The sequence below is a fragment of the Macaca fascicularis genome, chromosome 12 (assembly GCF_037993035.2).
Source record: "Macaca fascicularis isolate 582-1 chromosome 12, T2T-MFA8v1.1".
Taxonomy (NCBI): Eukaryota; Metazoa; Chordata; class Mammalia; order Primates; family Cercopithecidae; genus Macaca; species Macaca fascicularis.
The window spans coordinates 18,672,973-18,695,473 of record NC_088386.1 but is presented as its reverse complement, the minus strand read 5'-3'; the positions used below and the strand labels follow the sequence as shown (position 1 = coordinate 18,695,473).

The following is a 22,501-nucleotide window of genomic DNA, read 5'->3' as shown; positions in this document are numbered from 1 at the left end:
AATGGTTTGATATTGGTAGCTTTCAGTCCTTATGGAAAAGTCCCGTCCTATTGATTTTGCTGAGGATGTGAAATACTGTATTTAGAGATAAAAATCAGACACTCACTGTAACCGAAGAGGCCATTAACGTTTTAACTCTTAGTCACCTCCCTTCCCCCTCCAGATTTTTGTCTTCCTCTGAGGAGTGGAGACGTGAACTATATCATTAACAAGGCTGGTCATAAACTATGCCATCCCTCATTATCATGCATTAAATTTTTGTGGATGGTCATCCTGGAAGTTCATATTAAATTTGGTGGCTTACCTTGAACACGCTATGTTTCATTAGCCACTCACCTATGTAGAGACACAGGAGAGGGAGATCATTTGTCTGTGTCCTGTGAGCAGTACAAGGGCAGCTGTGTAACATTATGAATTAAAGTCCACTTAACTGCTCTTGAAGTAGAGAAAGTTGGCTTCAGGATATTGTCCCACTGAGATCAATGTTGGTTTTCAGGGATCTCTAATACTGTCTGAAACTGAAACTAGTTTTGCCTCTCAAACTTGTTCTTATGGCTGCTGACATTTCAAGTTGACTCCTTGAATCAATTAGGATAATATAGGTCATGCTATGGTAACAGCCATACAATTTCCATGGCTTCAAATACAAAAGTCTATTTCTTTCTCATGCCACATGTCTTTTATGAATCATCAGGCTTGCTGTCCACATGTTAAACACTCAGGAGACCTTGCTGATGGACCAGCCACCATCTCAAACATTGCCAGTCACTAGGCCAGCAAGGTGAAAGCTCTGAGGGGTTCTCACATCAGTATTTAAAATGCTCTTGTTTGAAGCATTCCGTCCACAATTCATTAGCCAGAACTAGTCACAGGGCCCCACCCAACCACAAAGGGGTCAGGAAGCACAACTGGACATACTCCCAGAAGGAAAAAGAGCTAGATTTATGTGCTAGGCAGCACTTGTGACCACCATACTCAATCAATATTCTTCTCCCTTCTTTCTTCTACTTTAGAGATTAGAGAGCCAAATATGCTATTTCTCAGCCTCCTTTTCTCCTAGTTCTGGCCTATGAGACCTAAAAGGAAATCTGCCATAGAGATTTATGACAAAGCTTATGTTACCTGATAAAGGAGGGACAGATATGGCTCTAGATGTTCTTCATCCCCTCTTAACCCTTCTCTCTATCTGGAGGGTGGAAGAAATGCCAGGATGTGCAGCAGCCATCTTGGCGTGAGCCCCCAGTAAAAGATGGCAGAGCAGAGCAGAAAGGTGGGAAGAGTTAATTCCTTGACAACATCAATGAACTCTTACACAAGCCCTGGAACACCTACCTCTGGACATTTGGCTATGTAAGAAATATAAATCCCTATAAGCTGAAGTGACTGTTGAGTGAGGCTTTCTGTTTCTTTGCAGCTGAATGAAATCCTGAGATATTCCTTATTTATTCTGAACTTCAAGAGGAAAACATTCCCATCCAAAAAGATGTATTACCCACAGTCACCCCATTACATTTGGGAGCTCCAGTGTTAGGTGCATGTATGTTTAGGATTCTGATATTTTCCTGTTGGATTATTCCTTTTATCATTGTATAATGTCCCTCTTTGTCTTTTTTACTGTTGTTGCTTTAAAGTATGTTTTGTCTGATATAAGAATAGCTACTCCTGCTTGCTTTTGGTTTCCATTTGCATAGAATATCTTTTTCCACCCCTATCCCTTAGGTTTATGTGAGTCCTTATGTGTTAGGTAAGTCTCTCAAAGACAGCAGATATATGGTTGATGGATTTTTATCCATTCTGCCATTCTGTATCTTTTAAGTGGAGCATTTAGGCTATTTACATTCAATATTAGTATTGAGATGTGAAGTACTGTTCTATTCACCATGTTAGTTGTTGCCTTAATACCTTGGGGTGTTTTTTTTTTTCCATTGTGTTATTGTTTTATAGGCCCTGTGAGATTTATGCTTTAAGGGAGTTCTATTGTGGCATTTTCTGAGGTTTTGTTTCAAGATTTTAAACTCCTTTTAGCATTTTATGTAGTGCTAACTGAGTTGTGGTGAATTCTCTCAGTATTTGTTTATCTGAAAAAGACTTTATCTCTCCTTCCTTTATGAAGCTTAGTTTCACTGAATACACATTCCTTGGCTGACAATTATTTTGCTTCAGGAGGCTGAAGATTGGACCCCAATCCCTTCTGGCTTATAAGATTTCTGCTGAGAAGTCTGCTGTTAATCTGATAGGCTTTCATGTGTAGGTTATCTTATGGTTTTGTCTCAACAGCTCTTAAAATACTTTCCTTTGTTTTGACTTTAGATAACCTGATGACTATGTGCCTCAGTGATGATCTTTTTGCAATGAATTCCCCAGGTGTTATTTGAGCTTCTTCTGTTTGGATGTCTAGATCTCTAGCAAGGCCAGGGAAGTCTTCCTCAATTATTCCCACAAATAAGTTTTCCAAGCTTTTAGATTTCTCTTCCTCAGGAACATCAATTATTCTTAGGTTTGGCCGTTTAACAAAATCACAAATTTCTTGGAGGCTTTATTCATTTTTTTAAATTATTTTTTCTTTGCCTTTGTCTGATTGGGTTAATTCAAAAGCCTTGACTTCAAGTTCTGAAGCTCTTTCTTCTACTTATCCTAGTCTATTGTTGAAACTTTCTACTGCATTTTGCATTTCTCTAAGCATGTCTTTGATTTCCAGAAGTTGTGATTGTTTTTCCTTTATGATATCTGTTTCTCTGGATACTTTTTTATCCATATCCCATATTTTTTTATTTCTTTAAGTTGATTTTCACCTTTATGTTTTATCTCTTTGAGTAGCTTAGTAATCAATCTTCTGAATTCTTTATCTGGCAATTCAGAGATTTCTTCTTAGTGTGGATCCATTGCTGGGGAACTGGTGTGATCTTTTGGGCATGTTATGGAACCCTGTTTTGTCATATTACTAGAATTACTTTTCTGGTTCTTTCTTATTTGGGTAGACTAATTCAATAGAGAGGTCAAACCTGCTGGCCAAGCCTGTTCAGATTCTCTTGTCCCACGGGGTGCTCCCTTGATGTGCTCTCCCCTTGCCCCTGGGAATGGGGCTTCCTGAGAGCAGGACTGCAGTGGTTGTTATTGCTCTTCTGGGCCTATCCACACAGTGGGGCTATCAGGCTCCAGGCTGGTGCTATGGAATGTCTCCAAAAAGTCCTGTGATGCGGTCCATCTTCAGGTCTCCCAGCCTTGGAGACCAGGACCTGCCCTGGTAGAGGTGGCAGGGGAGTGAAGTGGACTCTGTAAGTGTCATTGGTTATACATATGTTTAATGTGCTGTCTTTCTCGGATGCTGCTTACACTAGCTGTGAAGTTGTCACATAGACACCCTCAGGGCCGGGCGCGGTGGCTCACGCCTGTAATCCCAGCACTTTGGGAGGCCGAGGTGGGCGGATCACAAGGTCAGGAGATCGAGACCACGGTGAAACCCCGTCTCTACTAAAAATACAAAAAATTAGCCGGGCGCGGTTGTGGACGCCTGTAGTCCCAGCTACTCGGGAGGCTGAGGCAGGAGAATGGTGTGAACCCGGGAGGTGGAGCTTGCAGTGAGCCGAGATCGCGCCACTGCACTGCAGCCTGGGCGACAGAGCGAGACTCCGTCTCAAAAAAAAAAAAAAAAAAAAAAAAAAAAAGACACCCTCAGGACCTCTGGTTAGCCAAGATGTTGCGTGCAGTGGAATCAAGTGTTGTCTTTTCCTTCCTGGGATCAAGGTTATTCTGTTCTGAGTTGCTGTAACAGCCTGAGTTGATTGGTCTCCAGCCAGGAGGTGGCACTTTCAAGAGAACAGCAGCCGAGATAGTAGTAGGGGGCTCAAAGCTTGCCCTAAGATGCCCAGAGTAAGTATTTTGCTTTTTCAGGTAATGGGTGGGGCCATAAAGCTCCCAAGAGTCTCTATGTTTTGTGTTCAGCTACCAGGGCAGGTAAGGAAATACTATCCGGTCAGGGCAGGGTTAGGCACATGTGGGCTCAGACTCTTCTTGGGTGGAGCTTGCCATGGCCACTGTGGGGGATGGGGGAGTGAGTCTCAGGTCAGCAGGGTTATGTTCCAGAGGGGATGCTGGCTGCCTCTGCTCTGTTATATAGTTCACCAGGGAAGTGGGGGAAAGTGTCACCCAGCTCCCAGGCAGTTGGTGAGGTGGGTCTCACTCGTCCAGTTCCCCACTCAGACTTTGCCCTAGACTATGAGCTACCCATCTGAGAAAGCAAGCATGGCTTTCAGACCTCTCCCCTCCCTGTCTGCCCACTCTGTCCACAGTAGCTCTTTTGCTGGCTCACTCATATCCACAACAGCTCCTGCTGGTCTCCTGAACTCTGCTCAAGAGAATTTGTGCCCAATTGAAACCATTACCAATTTCAGTTGAGAGTTTCCTTTGCCCGGCAACCCCTCCCCAATTCCTCTGGTTGTCTTCCTGGAGGGCCCCTGTGAGGTATAATCAGGGATGGCTTCCTGGGGCTCAAGCTAGAAGCTGGGAGTACGTTCAAGGCACTTCCCACTGCTACTTGTACTTCTATATTTCTCGCAACTCCCTAAACTCGTTTCATCGCTAGGTAAGGTTAAATCCTTCTCCCGTGAGTGATCTGGAGTTTTCACATTTCCCATTGGGGATGTGTGTTCAGAGGTAGTTTTTCCCCCCTCACACTTTGGGAACTCAGTTTTTCATCTGTTTCATGGAATTTGCAGTGGAGTGCTGCTTCTTTCAAAGGATCTGTGAATTCTTTTGGTTTTCCTGGTATGTTTCATGGTGGTTCTTGGAGCAAAAGATCATGGTGTGAGTCCACACACTGTTCTGTTCATCTATTTTGGAGCTCCACATTCAGCCTGCCTCCTCTCCACCATCTCACTCACCCCAATACAATTAAAATGTGGTCCAGAGATTTTTGATACATGACCCTGTTTCAGACTGTATTTGTCACTTGGTCCTGCTGGCTGACATTTTATGTTGCCTCACTTTATCACTCAGGATAAGCCCAAGTTATGATGCAGTAACAACCCCCAAAATCTTTATGACCACCTATCTCTGGACTTCTAGCTTAAGAAAAATAAACCCTTGTATGTTTATGCCACCAAAGTATTTTCTTCTGTCCCCAAAAGCTAGGTGTAATCCTGATTGACAGCAGCCCGTCTTGCTTATTCTTGAATTTAAAAAGAAAACTTCCTATTTAAAAGAATGTGTTACCCACAATCCATGAATGTTTTCAGGTTTTCTTACAAAGGGCTATGCAGAGAGGAAAATCTGTGTAATATTCTCTAAAGGATTCTCAATGTATTTCCAATGATCAGCTTTACCTATATTTAAAACAAACAAACAAACAAATAAAAACACTGACTAAAAATACCTGCTATCCCATTTCTCTGTTCTCTTTCAAAATTGAAAAACTTTCCCCATGTTTTGATAAAATATAAAGCCTTCATGAGACTCCGTCTCAAAAAAAAAAAAAAAAATTAAGTCTGGTTTTCGGGTTTTTGGGGAATACCTGGGACACCTATAGCATAACCATTTGTTGAGAATAAAATGAAGGAAGGGGAGAGAATATCCTGTGGTTCTGAAAACTTTATGAAAGCCTTGAAACCATCTATGAGAATACCTCCCTACACTGAGAGTTTTACAGAAGCAGCTCAAATCTTTCAAGATGCAAAACGCTTTAAAACAGACGGGAGCTTGTTCAGCATCAACCTTGACAAATTCAGGTTCTGTCATGTGAATGAATTAATGCTTCCACTCTTGAGAATTCTGGACCTTGAACATCCAAATTGAAGTAGGGTGGCAGAAAATTATCTTTGTCTTTTTCTCTCTCCTTCCACTTTCCGTCCCATCCTCATTCCCTCTTTAATTTTTTAACGGATTAAGTGAATGACTTCAACCAAAAAAAAAAAAAATCTAATGAAAAAGTCTCTTCAGAAACACTGTGGGATTTCTCACTCATCCCCATCTGCGCTCCCTAGAAGGGCAGCTCTTTGCTTTGTGACCGTGTATTGATCTCTAATATCTTTCTTGAGCCTTGTTTCTTCTTTGCCTCCTACAGGCAAAGGGTGAGAGTTAGATAATAGTATTAATTTTCCAGACATCTGCACATGTTTTAATGGCCTTTTGAAGTTTGAAAATAGTTTCTCTTGAGCTCACCACAGGGCTAAAATGCCATTAAGGTCTAGATTGCAACAATACATAACAATCATAGCTGTAGTGCTCTGCTTGGCAATGAAAAGGAAGCTAATTTATTTTAGTGGAGATCTGAATTAACGTAAGTTCTTTAGCCAACCAGGGCCAGTGACTCCAGGTTCTAGAGGTAAATGGCAGAACTCAGGATCCCTGAAATTCACCCATTCCTGTTCACACATGTGGGAAGTCCGAGCCACAACAGGAAGGCTCCATGCCACATGCAACGTGAGACAGAGGATTGGGGAGCAGTGAGGTTTATAACCAAGTTTTAACCATAGACCATTTTTTTCAGATCAAGGAAGCCTATGGTCCCCTTCTCAGAATAATGCTTTTAATGCATAAAAGACAAGATTATAAAGAAAGCCAATTGCATTGAAGTACAGTTGCCAAAATATTGGAAAAACATATATGACATGGTAATACATGTGCTTCCTTTCTAAAGCATGAAATAACAAGCACAAGATGCAAGTTTCACATGATTTTTAAATAGTGATGCACATACACAACATTTAGGGATATTTTCAACAACTATAATATGATAAAATGTCTGTAATTTCTGTTGGAGACAAAGTCACAAGTTTATAGCACTGTAGTTTGATGCCTCCATTCATAACTGAAGGAAATACTGAATTTTGGTTCAAGTTTAATGAAACTAAAGATGCATTTTTTTCCCCTCCAAGTTTATAAATGTCTTGAATTTGGGCGGACGCAGTGGCTCACACCTGTAATCCCAGCACTTTGGGAGGCTGAGGCAGGCGGATCACAAAGTCAGCAGATCGAGAACATCCTGGCTAACATGGTGAAACCCCATCTCTACTAAAAATACAAAAAATTAGCTGGGCGTGGTGGTGGGCGCTTGTAGTCCCAGCTGCTTGGGAGGCTGAGGCAGGAGAATGGCCTGAACCTGGGAGGCAGAGTTTGCAGTGAGCCAAGATTGTGCCACTACACTCCAGCCTGGGCAACAGAGCAAGACTCCATCTCAAAAGAAAAAAAAAAATTAATGTATTGAATTCTAGGTCATACTCTGTCGCCCAGGCTGGAGTGTATGGCACAATCTCGGCTCCCTGCAACCACCACCTCCTGGGTTCAAGTGATCCTCCCACCTCGGCCTCCCCAGTAGCTGGGACTACAGGTGCACACCACCAAGCCCAGCTAGTTTTTGTGTTTTGTTTTTGTTTTTATGGTGGAAATGGGATTTCACCATGTTGGCCAGGCTGGTCTCAAACCCCTGACCTCAGTTAATCTGCCTGCCTTGGCCTTCCAAAGTGCTGGAATTATAGGCACGAGCCACTGCGCCCGGCCCTATTCATGGATTCCTGAGGTCTCATGTCGGAAACTCCTGAGAATCTTCTTTATTCATGTCCTAGAAATTGTAAGTCTGTAGAGACAGGGCAATTGCTTAGATTATTCTTCCTAAACAGAATGTAACATTAGGTCTGGGTATGGTGTCATGCTGGTAATCCTAACACTTTGGGATTCAAGGTATCCACACTGCCGAGGCAGGTGGATCACTTGAGCCCAGTAGTTGGAAACCAGCCTGGGCAACATGGCAAACCCCACCTTTACAAAAAATACAAAAATTAACCAGACATGGTGGCATGTGCCTGTAGTCCCAACTACTCAGAAGGATGAGGCATGGGGATTGTTTGAGCTAGAGAAGTGGAGGCCACAGTGAGCCATGATCGTGCCACTGCACTCCAGTCTGGGCAACGGGGTGAGACACTGTCTTAAAAAAAAGAAAAAGAATTTAACATTAACCTTTAGAAAATATTTGGATAAATTTGCTTTATATTTGATGTCATTCCCAAGCATTTCTTAGTGAAGCATACACTCTGAGTTGTCTTCCTAAGAGCAGGGGTGGGTTCTGTGGACACAAACCACGCTGATATTTTCTTGGCCATCATACGGTCAGTTGTGGGTGAAGCAGCATTGGAGGCTCTGTTACTCCTCCTTTATGTAGAGCTACCTGGCCAGGTGCTGGGGACCCTCCCAGAGGCACTGACATTATCCCCTGCTTATCCAGTTGGCCAAGGTTAATCTGACATCTGAAGCTCTCTGAAAGGAAAGGAAAAACAGTTTCCAGGAGAATTGTGAGTTGCTCTTAGAATTCACCATTGGTCTCTCATGGAGCACAGTGTTAAGGGACAATAAGTTCAAATTAACCTCTTTACACACAAAAACATCAGGGAATTTCTTAAGATTTGAGAAAAGTGAGATTTAAAACCAGGAATTTTTTTTATTATTATTTCTTATAACATACTAGAGAAATTAATTTAGCTTGTCCCATTACATAGTGATAAACCAGCATCTGATAGCAGCAGCCTGTGTGATAAAATGATTATGGCAGCAGTGAGAAAGAATCTAATAAGGAAATTGATCTGTAGATTCCAATTTTGTAAGAGCCAACATCGATCAACATAAATGTCAATAATGAGATCATATTGAGAACTGCCTGATTCCTTCAGATGATTCTGGAGTCTAGTGACAGATTCAAGAAGTAAATGTGAAAAGGAATTTAAAACTCCCACAGTCACTCCATGGACCAACAGCAGGCTACATGGTACTTTGGTGCCATGTGGCATAGTCTATCTTGGTCCTGGGTAAAACGAGTAAGAAAGAAGTTGTTTAAGGATTTTCATATTGTAAGATATATGTTGCCAGTACCACGCGGTGACAGTATAATAACAGTTGTAATTATACTTAGTAATTATAGACATTTGCAGTTCAAGGAAGGGAATAGAAGAAATGTAACGCTCTTCTTTATTTGTATCTTTGAGAGGTCATGTCTAGATAGTGCTGTGGCAAAGGAAACTGTCAGTTCCTGGAGATTGATCAGGAAGGATTATATGGAGTAGAATTCTCAAGTCTTCATTTGCCATTTTATACACCTTCATTGATTGTCTGCCCAGACATTTTACTAAGAGCTGGTCCATAGCTCTGTGTCATATGAGGGACCATGGGTAGTAACAGGACAAGTGTCATCCAAGTTAGCTTCAAGATCAGGAAAACTGAGGAGTGTTCAGGCAAGTAAGGCAGGGCAGAAATGTCAGGTGGGTGAAGAGAGGGAAGAATATGAAGACACTAGCTCTGCTCACCATCACAGGAGGCCATCTTGTAAGGGAGCCAGTGTTCCACCTCAGCAGGGAAGTCCTCCCGTACTTCCGTCAAGGGAGCAGTGCCTTTCAGGGCATGGACAGCCCTCCTGCGGAGACAGGAAAGGAAATCCATTGAAACAAGCAGGGGCTTCCAGCAAGCTGCTTCCGACATTCTGACTGTAAAGCAACTGTGACTCAGCATTGGCAAAATGAACCTCCTGGAGTCTTTACCTATCCCCTCTTCCCCTTGCTACTTGTGTTTGTTCTACCTCAGCTGAACACTCTGCTGTTGACTTTGCACTTTTTCTTTAGCTTGCTGCCAAGCTAAAGAAACCTTTGGATTCACCACAACCTTGTGAATCCAAGAGCTCCATCTCTTGAATTTGAAATCACCGGTAAGCCCCTGTGAGCTAGTATTGGTATTTTGTCCCTAAAGGAAATGAAGGCTCAAAAGATGAAGTGGCTTGCCCTAGTCACACAAAGCCAGGATTTAAACCCAAGATTATGATGACACCTGTGGTCACCTGCTTTATAGCCATGGAGAGGGAAGCTCATTCATGAGGCTGAACTCAGGTTTTCTCCCGCATGTTGAAAAGCTAGTTGTATAGTTATTATCCTCTTTGTTTTAAATATGTCGGCTCTAATGGAGAATTTTGGTTTATTGGATTCCAGTCAATTGAGGTATTTTGATAAGGCAGTTAACATTAGCCACAGTGTGTGGACCTGGGCTTTGCTCCAGTGTAGAGCTTGATGATGCACTGGGCTTGGTGACGTCTTCTGTGACTCAACCATTGGCTTTTTGAATAACTGATTCACATGTTACACAATGACTAAATTTTTGTGCATTCAAGTTTAAGGGCATCTGATTTCCTTAGTTTTCTACCAATAGGAAAGGGTTTATGAAATAAATTTACCATCCCACACGAAATAGCTAAATAAAACAGTATAGATTTATATGTAATAAATGTTTTTAAACCCCTGGAATTATTAACATGGGGCATTTAAGGAGAAATATTTGTAGTCTCCAACCCACAGTCTAAGAAAAAAATTGTTGTCTTTAAAATCGGCTGAATACTAACAAGTGTTCAAAGCAAACCCTTAATTTTACCATAATAATTACTCTTGGGAATCTGAACTTCCCCATAGTTTCTCAAATGAGTCTAAGAGCAGCTTCTTCTCTCTATAATGCTCATTTCTTTGTAATAGTTATTTATAGATCCATAACCAATTTCTCTGAAAAATAAGAACTCATTTTTGGTATTCTCTGAGGTTGCAAATACCGCACATGGTATATAATATGAAAGGAAAGCTCAGAGAAAGATAACTTTGCATCTTGAAAAAAGTTTCCATCAAAGTCGTTTATGAAAATTAAAAAATCTTTAGGGATTTAAGAAGACAGAATAATTTTAGGATTATGGTAACTACGGACTGTCTCAGAAGAAAATAGAGAGATTATGTTATTTATATTTATGCATCGAATATCTGCTTAATACTTCACAATTTCCACCCTAGGAGATTAGGAATTTCTCTTCGCCTTCTTTCTGGGTGCCTGCTTCACAGATTCACATTGTTTACCCAACTTCAGACATGCTTGATTAGAACAGAGTGTTGCCTGTCTGTAGAGTCTGAAGCAAAAACAATGGAAACATTGTTTTATGTCTTGGGGAAGATATGCGTTTTTAGTGAAATTTCTGAGGCAGTTGTAACTTCCTAATCTGTCATACAAATGTTTGCAATGTCATAGCCATGCCCTTTTCTCTGAGATGTTACAATCCCATCTTTAGTCAACTCAGAGGATTTGCTGGGGAAATCGATGAGTAGTTTTGAGTTGAGTGGATCACTTCTATCTCAGATTCTGTTTTCAGAAGCTTCCCCTAATATGCCTGAAAAACAGATCTGCAAAATTGAAGTTTAAATATAGGATATATTTAACAAACTAATAGAAAAATAAAAATAAATCCACTTGACTTGATGAATCCTGCGTATTAGCTGGAAACTGCCATTTGCCAAGAAATGATTTAGCTTAGTGAAATGTATTTTGCAGCTAATCCTTTAATGTCTGTTTTACATATTACCCTTCCCACTGTTAATATTGAACAATGTTGTAAGCTAGTAATTTTATGCCCTATATTTCAAATTGCTATTAGGAAGCCACATAAATAACAATTTTCAACTGCTCGTTTATAATACCACAAGGCGTTTCTTACCATGGGGTAAAGTAACAGTGGATTTAAAAAACTACTTTAGGGATAAAGCTACAGGGAAACCATGATGCAGATCTGTAGCAACAAAGCCTATAAGGCAAACTGAAGTAATAAGTTGGAAACCCTGATAATGCACAACTTAGTATTAACTATCAAGGGAAGTGAGACGATGGGCTTTCATTGAACATTCAGCCAGAGATTGCATTTATGTAATATATCTTCACAAATGTTTTAAAATGAATGGGACTCCAGCAACATGTCCTATTAAAACCAGGACGTTGAGCTGTAAAATGCAGATGAGTGCACATCACGAAAGTCACTTTTTCATCACCACTCTCATCTCTTTATTCTCCCAGCCCCCATGCAGCGGAATACTGTGAGAGTCAATATTGCAGGCTGTGAAGGTCCCAGTGATTATGTAATCTCTCAAACTGTGAATTTCATTTGTTCTAATCTTTCCTTTAATAATGTAAGTAAGCACCCATCTTATAAATAATTCTACATAATTTTTTTTTTTTGGTTTTCCAAAACACTGACACGGCATTTTCCCTTCTTTGGAGGTTATCTTCCAAAGTGGAGTGATAATCGTTCGATTTTAATGTCTCCTCATTGTAGTTGCAAGAGCAGGGCCCACGTACAGTTTCTTGCTGACCATCTGGATAACATATGGAACCATTTGGTTTTCGCAGGAGGAGTCACTGCCTGTCTTCAGGATTGCCAATTATGGATCTCTGGAGTGCTAGTGGCTCTTTTCTAGCATGCAGCATAATTGAGGGCCCTGGACTGACCCCCTACCTCCCCAGCCACCCCTTTTAGGAAGAAGCATACCGAGAAGGCATCAAAGCTGTGTGAATGTCCACTGTGTCTACATTTCTTCCCAGAGACCCATCTGCAGTCTCTTCCTCTAGACCTTTCCTTTCTGTGCATAGATAAGAGTAATGGAGGCCCACAGCCAAGGCCAGCATTGGGAAAAGTATGGGGTAGACAAAGGAGTAGAGGAAAGCATGTATTTTGGAGAAAGTGATGGAATCAGATCCTAACTCAGCTACTTACTTGCTCACTGTGTGACTTGACCCAGGTTCCTGATTGCTGAGACATGTCTCTCACCATTCCCTTCTTGAACTTGCCTCTGTGGTCTTGCTGAACTTTTTGCAGAAAATATCACATTCTCTCTCTTCTCTGGACCTTTTCATATGCTCTTCTCAGAAAGACCTTTCTGTCTTTTTTGACCCATGCTTTGGCCTGAATGTTTGTATCTTCCCCCAAATTCATATGTTGAAATCTTAACCCCCAAGGTGATGGCATTAGGAGGCAGGGACTTTGGGAAGCTATTAGATCATGAGCATGAGAGCTCTTATGAATGGGACAGTGCCCTTATAAAAGAGTCCTCAGAAAGCTGCCTTGTCCTTTCTACTGCATAAGGATACAGTGAGAATGCACCATCTATGAACCAGAAAATAGGCCCTCCCCAGACACTGGATCTGCTGGCACCTTGATCTTGGACTTCACAGCCTCCAAAACTGCAAGAAATATATTTCTATTGTTTATGAGTCACCCATTTTGTGGTATTTTGTTTTACCAATTGAAAAGACTAAGACAGCCCCCTCTCCTGAGTAATTATTTCTCCGTAACATCTCTTAGCTGTGCTAAGACTTAGCTACAGCTTCCCTAGGAGAACCCCCAGAACCCCTCTGCTGAGGGTTCCCACAGCACACTATGTTGCAGGTGCCTGCTCAGCCTGTCCCATGAGCACCTTGATGCAGGGAGTGTGCTTGTTCGTCGTTGTACCCCAACATTCGAACGTGGATAAGACAATATAGTGGCAGAGAATGAGGTGCCATAGGGGCAGCCCTTAAGTTCATGTCCAGGTTGAAATCCTTGACTTAATAGTTACTTAGCTCCTCTTGTCCCTCAGTTTTCTCATTTGAAAAATGGAGTTGATAAGAGTTTCTACCTCATAAAGTGACCATAAGGATTAAATAAGGAAAAATAATGCATATCACCTTCATCACGGTGGACGGGAGGCAGGACTAGATTGCAGCTCCAGACAGAGCAGCATGTGGAGGCTCATATTATGAATTTTAGCTGTAGATCGACTGCAAGAACAAACTAGCAATCCCGAGAGGACTCACAGACCCTGCAAAGGAAGCCACTGCTCCTGCAGGACCCAGGAGATGCCCCAAATACTGTGAGTGTCCCAACTGCGGAAGTGGGAAAGGGAGACCCTCCTCTCCCAAACACACACCCCACTGGAGAAGCCGAAGGTCTGTTTGTGGGAGAAGTTTCTGACCTTAGCTGGAGCTGAGTCAGTTTAGAGAGCTGAGTGAAATACAGGAGTAGAAGAAGCAGCAGAAAGGCTCTGGGAGCTTGCTGTGTCCCCTAACAGCCCATTTCTGCATGGCACCACAGGGATCCATCAGGAGGGTGGCCAAAGGAGCTGGGGGTGAAACTCCACAGGAAGAAGGAAATCTGTAGCTGAACTTTGTAACAATTTAAACAGGGCCAGACACCTCCTGGCCAGAACTCAGAGGAGGGCGCAAATCTGGTGTGCAGGGGAAGAACCAAGCCTTTTTTCTTTCTCAGCTGGGAGGTGGGTAGCCTGGGGCAAGTTTTCAAGCCTGTCTCACCTTCCGCCTGGAAACAGACTCAGGGCTGTTGAAGGGGAGGGGGGGGCAGGGTGGGAGGGAGCATGGTAAGAGTGAGACTGGCCCTTTGGTTTGCATGGGAGCTGGGTGAGACCTATGACTGCCAGCTTTCCCCCACTTCCCTGACAACTTGCATGACTCAGCAGGGGCAGCCATAATCCTACTAGGCACACAACTCCAGTGACCTGGGAATCTCTCCCCCATCCCCTACAGCAGCGGCAGCAAGATGCACCCAAGGAGAGTCTGAACTCAGATGTGCCTAGCCCCACTCCCACCTGATGGTCCTTCCCTATCCACCCTGGTAGCAGAAGACAAAGGGCACATAATCTTGGGAGTTCTAGGTCCCCGCCCACCGTTGATCCCTTTCCACACTAATACAGCTGATGCTTTCTGGGAAGTGCCACCTCCTAGCAGGAGGCCAACCAACATAAAAATCGAGCATTAAACCACCAAAGCTAAGGACCCTCATGAAGTCCACTGCACTCTCCTGCTGCCTCCACCAGTACAGGTGCTGGTATCCACGGCTGAGAGACCCATAGACATTTCACTTACAGGACTCTGTGCAGACAACCCCCAGTACCCCGCTGGAGCCAGATAGACTCATTGGGTGGCTAGACCTGGAAGAGAGACAATAATCACTGCAGTTCACTGCAGTTTGGCTTACAGGAAGCCACATCCATAGGAAAAGTGGGAGAGTACTACATCAAGGGAATACCCATGAGACAAAAGAATCTGAACAACAGCCTTCAGCCCTAGACCTTCCCTCTGACAGAGCCTACCCAAATGAGAAGGAACCAGAAAACCAACCCTGCTAATATGACAAAACAAGGCTCTTTAACAGCACCCCCCCCAAAAAAAAAATCGCATTAGTATACCAGCAATGGATCCAAACCAAGAAGAAATCCCTGATTTACCTGAAAAAGAATTTAGGAGGTTAGTTATTAAGCTAATCAGGGAGGGACCAGAGAAGGCAAAACCTAATGCAAGGAAATCCGAAAATGAATACAAGAAGCGAAGGGAGAAATATTCAAGGAAATAGATAGCTTAAAAAACAATCAAAAATTCAGGAAGCTTTGGAAACACTTTTAGAAATACAAAATGCTCGGAAAGTCTTAGCAATAGAATTGAAAAATTAGAAAAAAATTCAGAGCTTGAGGACAAGGTCTTCAAATTAACTGAATCCAACAAAGACAATGAAAAAAAAGAATAAGAAAATATGAACAAAGCTTCCAAGAAGTCTGGGATTACATTAAACAACCAAACATAAGAATAATCGGTGTTCCTGAGGAAGAAGAGAATTCTAAGAGGTTGGAAACTTATTTGGGGGAATAATCCAGGAAAACTTCCCCGGCCTCACTAGAGACCTAGACATCCAAATACAAGAAGCACAAAGAACACCTGTGAAATTCATCACACAGTGATCTTTGCCTAGGCACATTGTCATCAGGCTGTGCAAAGTTAAGATGAAGAAAAGAATCTTAAGAACTCTGAGACAGAGGCACCAGGTAACCTATATAGGGAAACCTATGAGATTAACAGCAGATTTCCCAGCAGAAACCCTACAAGCTAGAAGGGATTGGGGCCCTATCTTCAGCCTCTTCAAACAAAATTTTCAGCCAAGAATTTTGTATACAGTGAAACTAAGCATCATGGATGAAGGAAAGATATAATATTTTTTCAGACAAACAAATGCTGAGATAATTTGCCATCACCAAGCCACCACTATAAGAGCTGCTAAAAAGAGCTCTAAATCTTGAAACAAATCCTGGAAACGCATCAAAACAGAACCTCTTTAAAGCATAAATCACACAGGACTTATAAAACAAAATACAAGTTAAAAAGCAAAAACAACAAACAAAAAAAAAAACAAGTACACAGGCAACAACGAGCCCAGTGAATGCAATGGTACCTCACATTTCAATACTAACATTGAATGTAAATGGCCTAAATGCTCCACTTAAAAGATAGAGAACCACAGAATGGATAAGAACTCACCAACCAACCATCTGCTGCCTTCAGGAGACTCACCTAACGCATAAGAACTCACATAAACTTAAAGGGATGGAAAAGGGCATTTCATCCAAATGGACACCAAAAGTGAGCAGGAGTAGCTATTATTAGATCAGGCAAAACAACTGCTTTAAAGCAACAGCAGTTAAAAGAGACAGAGACATTATATAATGGTAAAGACCTTGTCCAACAGGAAAATATCACAATCCTAAACATATATGCACGTAACACTGGAGTTCCCAAATTCATAAAACAATTACTAATAGACCTAAGAAATGAGATAGACAGCAACCCAATAATAGTGGGGGACTTCAATACTCCACTGACAGCACTAGACAGGTCATCAAGACAGAAAGTCAACAAAGGAACAATGGATATAAACTATACCTTGGAATAAATGGACTTAACAGATTTATACAGAACATTTCATTCAACAACCACAGAATACACGTTCTATTCAATAGTGCGTGAAACTTTCTCCAAGATAGACCACATGATAGGCCATAAAACGAGTCTCAATAAATTTAAGAAAATTGAAATTATATCAGGCACTCTCTCAGACCACAGTGGAATAAAACTGGAAATCAACTCCAAAAGGAACCTACAAAACCATGCAAATACACAGAAATGGTATAGCCTGCTCCTGAATGAGCATTGGGTCAAAAACGAAATCAAGATGGAAATAAAAAATTCTTTGAACTGAATGACAATAATGACAAAATCTATCAAAACCTTGGGGATACAGCAAAGGCAGTGCTAAGAGGAAATTTCATAGCCCTAAATGCCTACATCAAAAAAACTGAAAGAACACAAACTGATACTCTAAGGTCACACCTCAAGGAACTAGAGAAACAAGAACAAATCAAACTCAAACTCAGCAGTAAAAAGGAAATAACCAAGATCAGAGCAGAACTAAATGAAATTGAAACAGAAAAATACAAAAGATAAAAAGATAAATGAAACAAAAAACTGGTTCTTTGAAAAGATAAATAAAATTGATAGACCATTAGCAAGATTACCAAGAAAAGAAGAGAGAAAATCCAGATAACCTCACTAAGAAACAAAACAGGAGACGTTACAACTGACACTACTGAAATACAAAAGATCAATGAAGGCTACTATGAACACGTTTATGCACATAAACTAGAAAACCTAAAAGAGATGGATAAATTCTTGGAAAAATACATCTCTCTTAGCTTAAACCAGAAAGAATTAGATACCCTGAACAGACCATTAACAAGCAGTGAGATTGAAGTGGTAATTTAAAAATTACCAACAACAAAAATAGTTCAGGACCAGGTGGATTCACAGCAGAATTCTAACTGACATTCAAAGAATTGGTGCCAATCCTTTTGACACTATTCCACAAGAAACAGAAGGAACCTTTCCTAATTCGTTATATGAAGCCAGCATCACCCTAATACCAAAACCAGGAAAGGATATAACCAAAAAAGAAAACTACAGACCAATATCCTTGATGAACATAGATATGCTAAAATTTTTAACAAAATACTAGCTAACCAAATCCAACAACAGAACAAAAAAACGATTAATCATGTTCAAGTGGGTTTCATACCAGGAATGCAGGGATGGTTTAATGTACACAAGTCAATAAATGTGATACACCACATAAACAGAATTAAAAACAAAAATCACATGATCATCTCAATAGATGCAGAAAAAGCATTCAGCAAAATCTAGCATCCCTTTATGATTAAAACTCTTAGCAAAATCAGCATATAAAGGACATACCTTTATGTAATAAAAGCCATCTGTGACCATCCCACAGCCAACATAATACTGAATGGGGAAAAGTTGAAATCATTCCCTCTAAGAACCAGCAAAAGACAAGGATGCCCACTCTCACCACTCCTCTTCAACATAGTACTGGAAATCCTAGCCAGAGCAATCAGACAAGAGAAAGAAATAAAGGACATCCAAATTAGTAAAAAGGAAGTCAGACTGTCACTGTTTGCTGCCGATATGATCATTTACCTTGAAAACCCTAAGGACTCCTCCAGAAAGCTCCTAGAACTGATAAAAGAATTCAGCAAAGTTTCCAGATACAAGATTAATGTACACAAATTAGTAGCTCTTTTATACACCAACAGCAACCAAGTGGAGAATCAGATCAAGAGCTCAACCCCTTTTACAATAGCTGCAAAAAAATTAAATACTTAGGAATATACCTAACCAAGGAGTCAAAAGGCCTCTACAAGGGAAACTACAAAACACTGTTGAAAGAAATCATGGATGACTCAAACAAATAGAAACACATCCCATGCTCATGGATGAATAGAATCAATATTGTGAAAATGACCATACTACCAAAAGCAATCTACAAATTCAGTGCAATCCCCATCAAAATACCACCATCACTCTTCACAGAATTAGAAAAAAAAATTCTAAAATTCATATGGAACCCAAAAAAGAGCCTGCATAGCCAAAGCAAGACTAAACAAAAAGAACAAATCTGGAGGCATCACACTACCCAATTTCAAACTATACTATAAGACCATAGTCACTAAAACAGCATGGCACTGGTATAAAAATAGGCACATAGACCAAAGGAACAGGTTAGAGAACCCAGAAATAAACCCAAATACTTACAGTCAAGTGATCTTAGACAAAGCAAACAAAAACATAAAGTGAGGAAAAGACACCCTTTTCAACAAATGGTGCTGGGATAATTGGCTAGCCGCATGTAGGAGAATAAAACTGGATCCTTATCTCTCACCTCATACAAAAATCAACTCCAGATGAATTAAGGACCTGAAACTATAAAAATTCTAGAAGATAACATTGGAAAACCCCTTCTAGACGTTGGCTTAGGCAAGGATTTCATGACCCAGAACCCAAAAGCAAATGCAATAACAACAAAGATAAATAGCTGGGACCTAATTAAAGAGCTTTTGCACAGCAAAAGAAACAACAGAGTAAACAGACAACCCACAGACTGGGAGAAAATCTTTATAATCTATACATCTGACAGAGGACTAATATCCGGAATCTACAATGAACTCAAATAAATCAGTAAGAATAAAACAATCCCATCAAAAAGTGGGATAAGGACATGAATAGAAAATTCTCAAAAGAAGATATACAAATGGCCAAAAAACATGTGAAAAAATGCTCAATATCACTAATGATCAGGGAAATGTAAATCAAAACCACAATGCAATACCACCTTACTCCTTCAAGAATGGCCATAATGCAAAAAACAGTAGATGTCAGAGTGGATGTGATGAAGAGGGAACACTTCTACACTGCTGATGGGAATGTAAACTAGTACAACCACTATGGAAAACAGTGTGGAGATTCTTTAAAGAACTAAAAGTAGGGCCAGGCGTGGTGGTTCACACCTGTAATCCCAGCACTTTGGGAGGCCGAGGCAGGTGGATCACAAGATCAGGAGATTGAGACCATCCTGGCTAACACACTGAAACCCCATCTCCACTAAAAATACAAAAAATTTAGCTGGGCATGGTGGCGGGTGCCTGTAGTCCCAGCTGCTCAGGAGGCTGAGGCAGGAGAATGGCGTGAACCCGGGAGACGGAGCTTGCAGTGAGCCAAGATCACGCCACTGCACTCCAGCCTGGGAGACAGTGAGACTCCATCGCAAAAAAAAAAAAAAAAGAAAAAAAAAGAAAGAAAGAACTAAAAGTAGAACTACCATTTGATCCAGCAGTGCCACTACTGGGTATCTACCCAGAGGAAAACAAATAATTATTCAAAAAAGATACTTGCACACACATTTATAGCACAGTTCACAACTGGAAAATCATGGAACCAACCCAAATGCCCATTAGTCAATGAGTGGAGAAAGAAACTGTGGTATATATACACAATGGAATACTACACAGCCATGAAAAGGAATGAATTAACAGCATCTGCAGTGACCTGGATGAGATTGGAGACTAATATTATAAGTGAAGTAACTCACGAATGGAAAACCAAACACCCTGTGTTCTCACTGATATGTGGGAGCTAAGCTATGAGGACGCAAAACATAAGAATGATAGAATAGAGTTTGAAGACTTGGCAGGAAGAGTGGGAAGGGAGCAAGGGGTAAAAGATGACAAATATGGTGCAGTGTATACTGCTCGGGTGATGAGTGCACCAAATTCTCAGAAATCACCACTAAAGAACTTACTCATGTAACCAAATACCACCTGTACCTCAATATGGAAAATTAAAAATAAAACAAAATATTGGCCGGGCGCGGTGGCTCAAGCCTGTAATCCCAGCACTTTGGGAGGCCGAGACGGGCGGATCACGAGGTCAGGAGATCGAGACCATCCTGGCTAACATGGTGAAACCCCGTCTCTACTAAAAAATACAAAAAACTAGCCGGGCGAGGTGGCGGGCGCCTGTAGTCCCAGCTACTCGGGAGGCTGAGGCAGGAGAATGGCGTGAACCCAGGAGGCGGAGCTTGCAGTGAGCTGAGATCGCGCCACTGCACTCCAGCCTGGGTGACAGAGCCAGACTCCGTCTCAAAAAAAATAAAAAAAATAAAAAATAAAAAAAAAAACAAAATATTGAATTAAATTTTTAAAAAATAGTAATAATGTAAACACTTAGCACAAGACCTAGCCTGCAAGTGAGCACTCTATAAATGTCCAATGTTTTTTTGCATAGTTTTATTTTTTCAGTTAGGTCCAAATTTACATATGGAATTATGCTTCCGTGGAAAGAATGTAGAGATCTAAAAAGCAAATGAAATTGACAATACCAATCAAATACCAATAGTGGTAACAATGGAATAATAATAAGGAAAGCGTGATTTTGAGTAAATGAATGAATGATGTTTGAGTCTAGCAAACAAAGATATCACATTGTATTTAGAGGTAATTATTTTTTAATTAATGCAGTTCATTTTACTGTCTGATTAATTTTTATTGTTAGTTTAATAAATTGTCTATAGCAAACCATCATTAACCAGATTTAACTGGGTAGAATTAAGAGCATGAACTCTGCAGTCAGACTGTCCAGGGTTCAGATACTATTTATGTGACATTAGGCAAGATTTTTTTAGCTCTGTATGTCAGTTTTTTCACCTGTAAGACAGGTATGGTAGTTCTTACTGTAGATTGTAATGAGGATTTAAAAGGATAACATATGTGAAACACATATTTAGTGCTAAAAAGAGCTCAATAAGTGTTCACAGCTATTATTGTCGCTGTTATTATTATTATTTCCTTCCCAATTATCTGCCTCTAAAGCAGAACCTGGGAAGGAAAATCACCAAGGCAACATAATTCATTCGATGGGAGTTGCTCAAATTGTGGGCTTAACATTTAGGCAGAAATAAGCTACTTCCATAGGATTTGCCTTGTAAAAGATAGCAATGATGGTATCACATCCCTCCCCTCATAGAAAAAGCAAGCAGACAGTGATAGGAAGAGCTTGGACTTAGAAGGAAGCAGGTCTGGGACAGAATCCTGGCTCTCCTGCTTCCTGAAATATATGTAGCATCGTGACTTCAGATGCCTTTCTTCGCTTCTGTCATCTTGGGTTCTTCATCTCTAAAAACTAAGATGACAGCTTCTTCCACACAGTAGTATGAAGATTCATGAGATTAGAATAGGGGAAGGACTTCACAGAGTGTCTCTTCCCACACAGAGGAAGTGGTAATTCATTTCTTTCTAATAAGTGATACATTGAACTCTAGTGACCGTAAGTGGAGCTTCCGATAGGTCTGGTAAAAATAGATCAAGTTTTGGGGGGTTTTCCCCCCACTAATTAATCCTTTTAGTTTGGTGAAATCAGAGGGAAAAAATGTGTTCCCCCACATGTAAAAGGCAAAATCTTCAGAAAGTCAGAACTTTTCAAAAATAAAGCTTGATTAAAAATGTAAAATGCAGTGTGGATAATTTTACAAAACAGCGGGGGCAATTGGAAAGCACTTATTAAAGTACCTGTTAAAGTAATTAGTGATGAAAATGGAAATTTCAGGGCACTTCTGTGTCTCTTAGATCCCAGAATAGGCTCAGGCTGTGCTGAATCACTTCCTCCTTTAGATCATATTCACAGAAGAAGACAAAAGGGAAGCTTCAGAGACTCAGGCTTGGCAAGCAAATGCGAGTCACTCTTCGGCTGTCCTCCTGTCCACAGGTCTGACTGGCCTGCCATGGGAGCCTGAACCTTCTGTCCTTTTTCTCAACATTCTGTCACTTTGCTGTTAGTTCTGAAATATTTCTGATTTTTTTTTGTTTTTTTTTTATTTTTTTTGTAAAGACTTCAAACAAAGAGATTTGGGAGCTCTGCAGGAAGAGCTAAGTTCCTATTGCACAGAATATTCTCTTACGTATACTTAACTGTGTGGTGAATACACTGGCCTCCACCAGCTCTAGCT

At 40.9% G+C, this 22,501-nt stretch overlaps 1 protein-coding gene across 9 annotated transcripts in view; it reads left to right on the top strand.

Annotated features, from left to right (window-relative positions):
- Nucleotides 1-22,501, top strand: part of NCKAP5 (NCK associated protein 5) — a 978,205-nt gene that overhangs the window by 823,521 nt on the left and 132,183 nt on the right. The gene's annotated exons all lie outside the window — the stretch shown is intronic.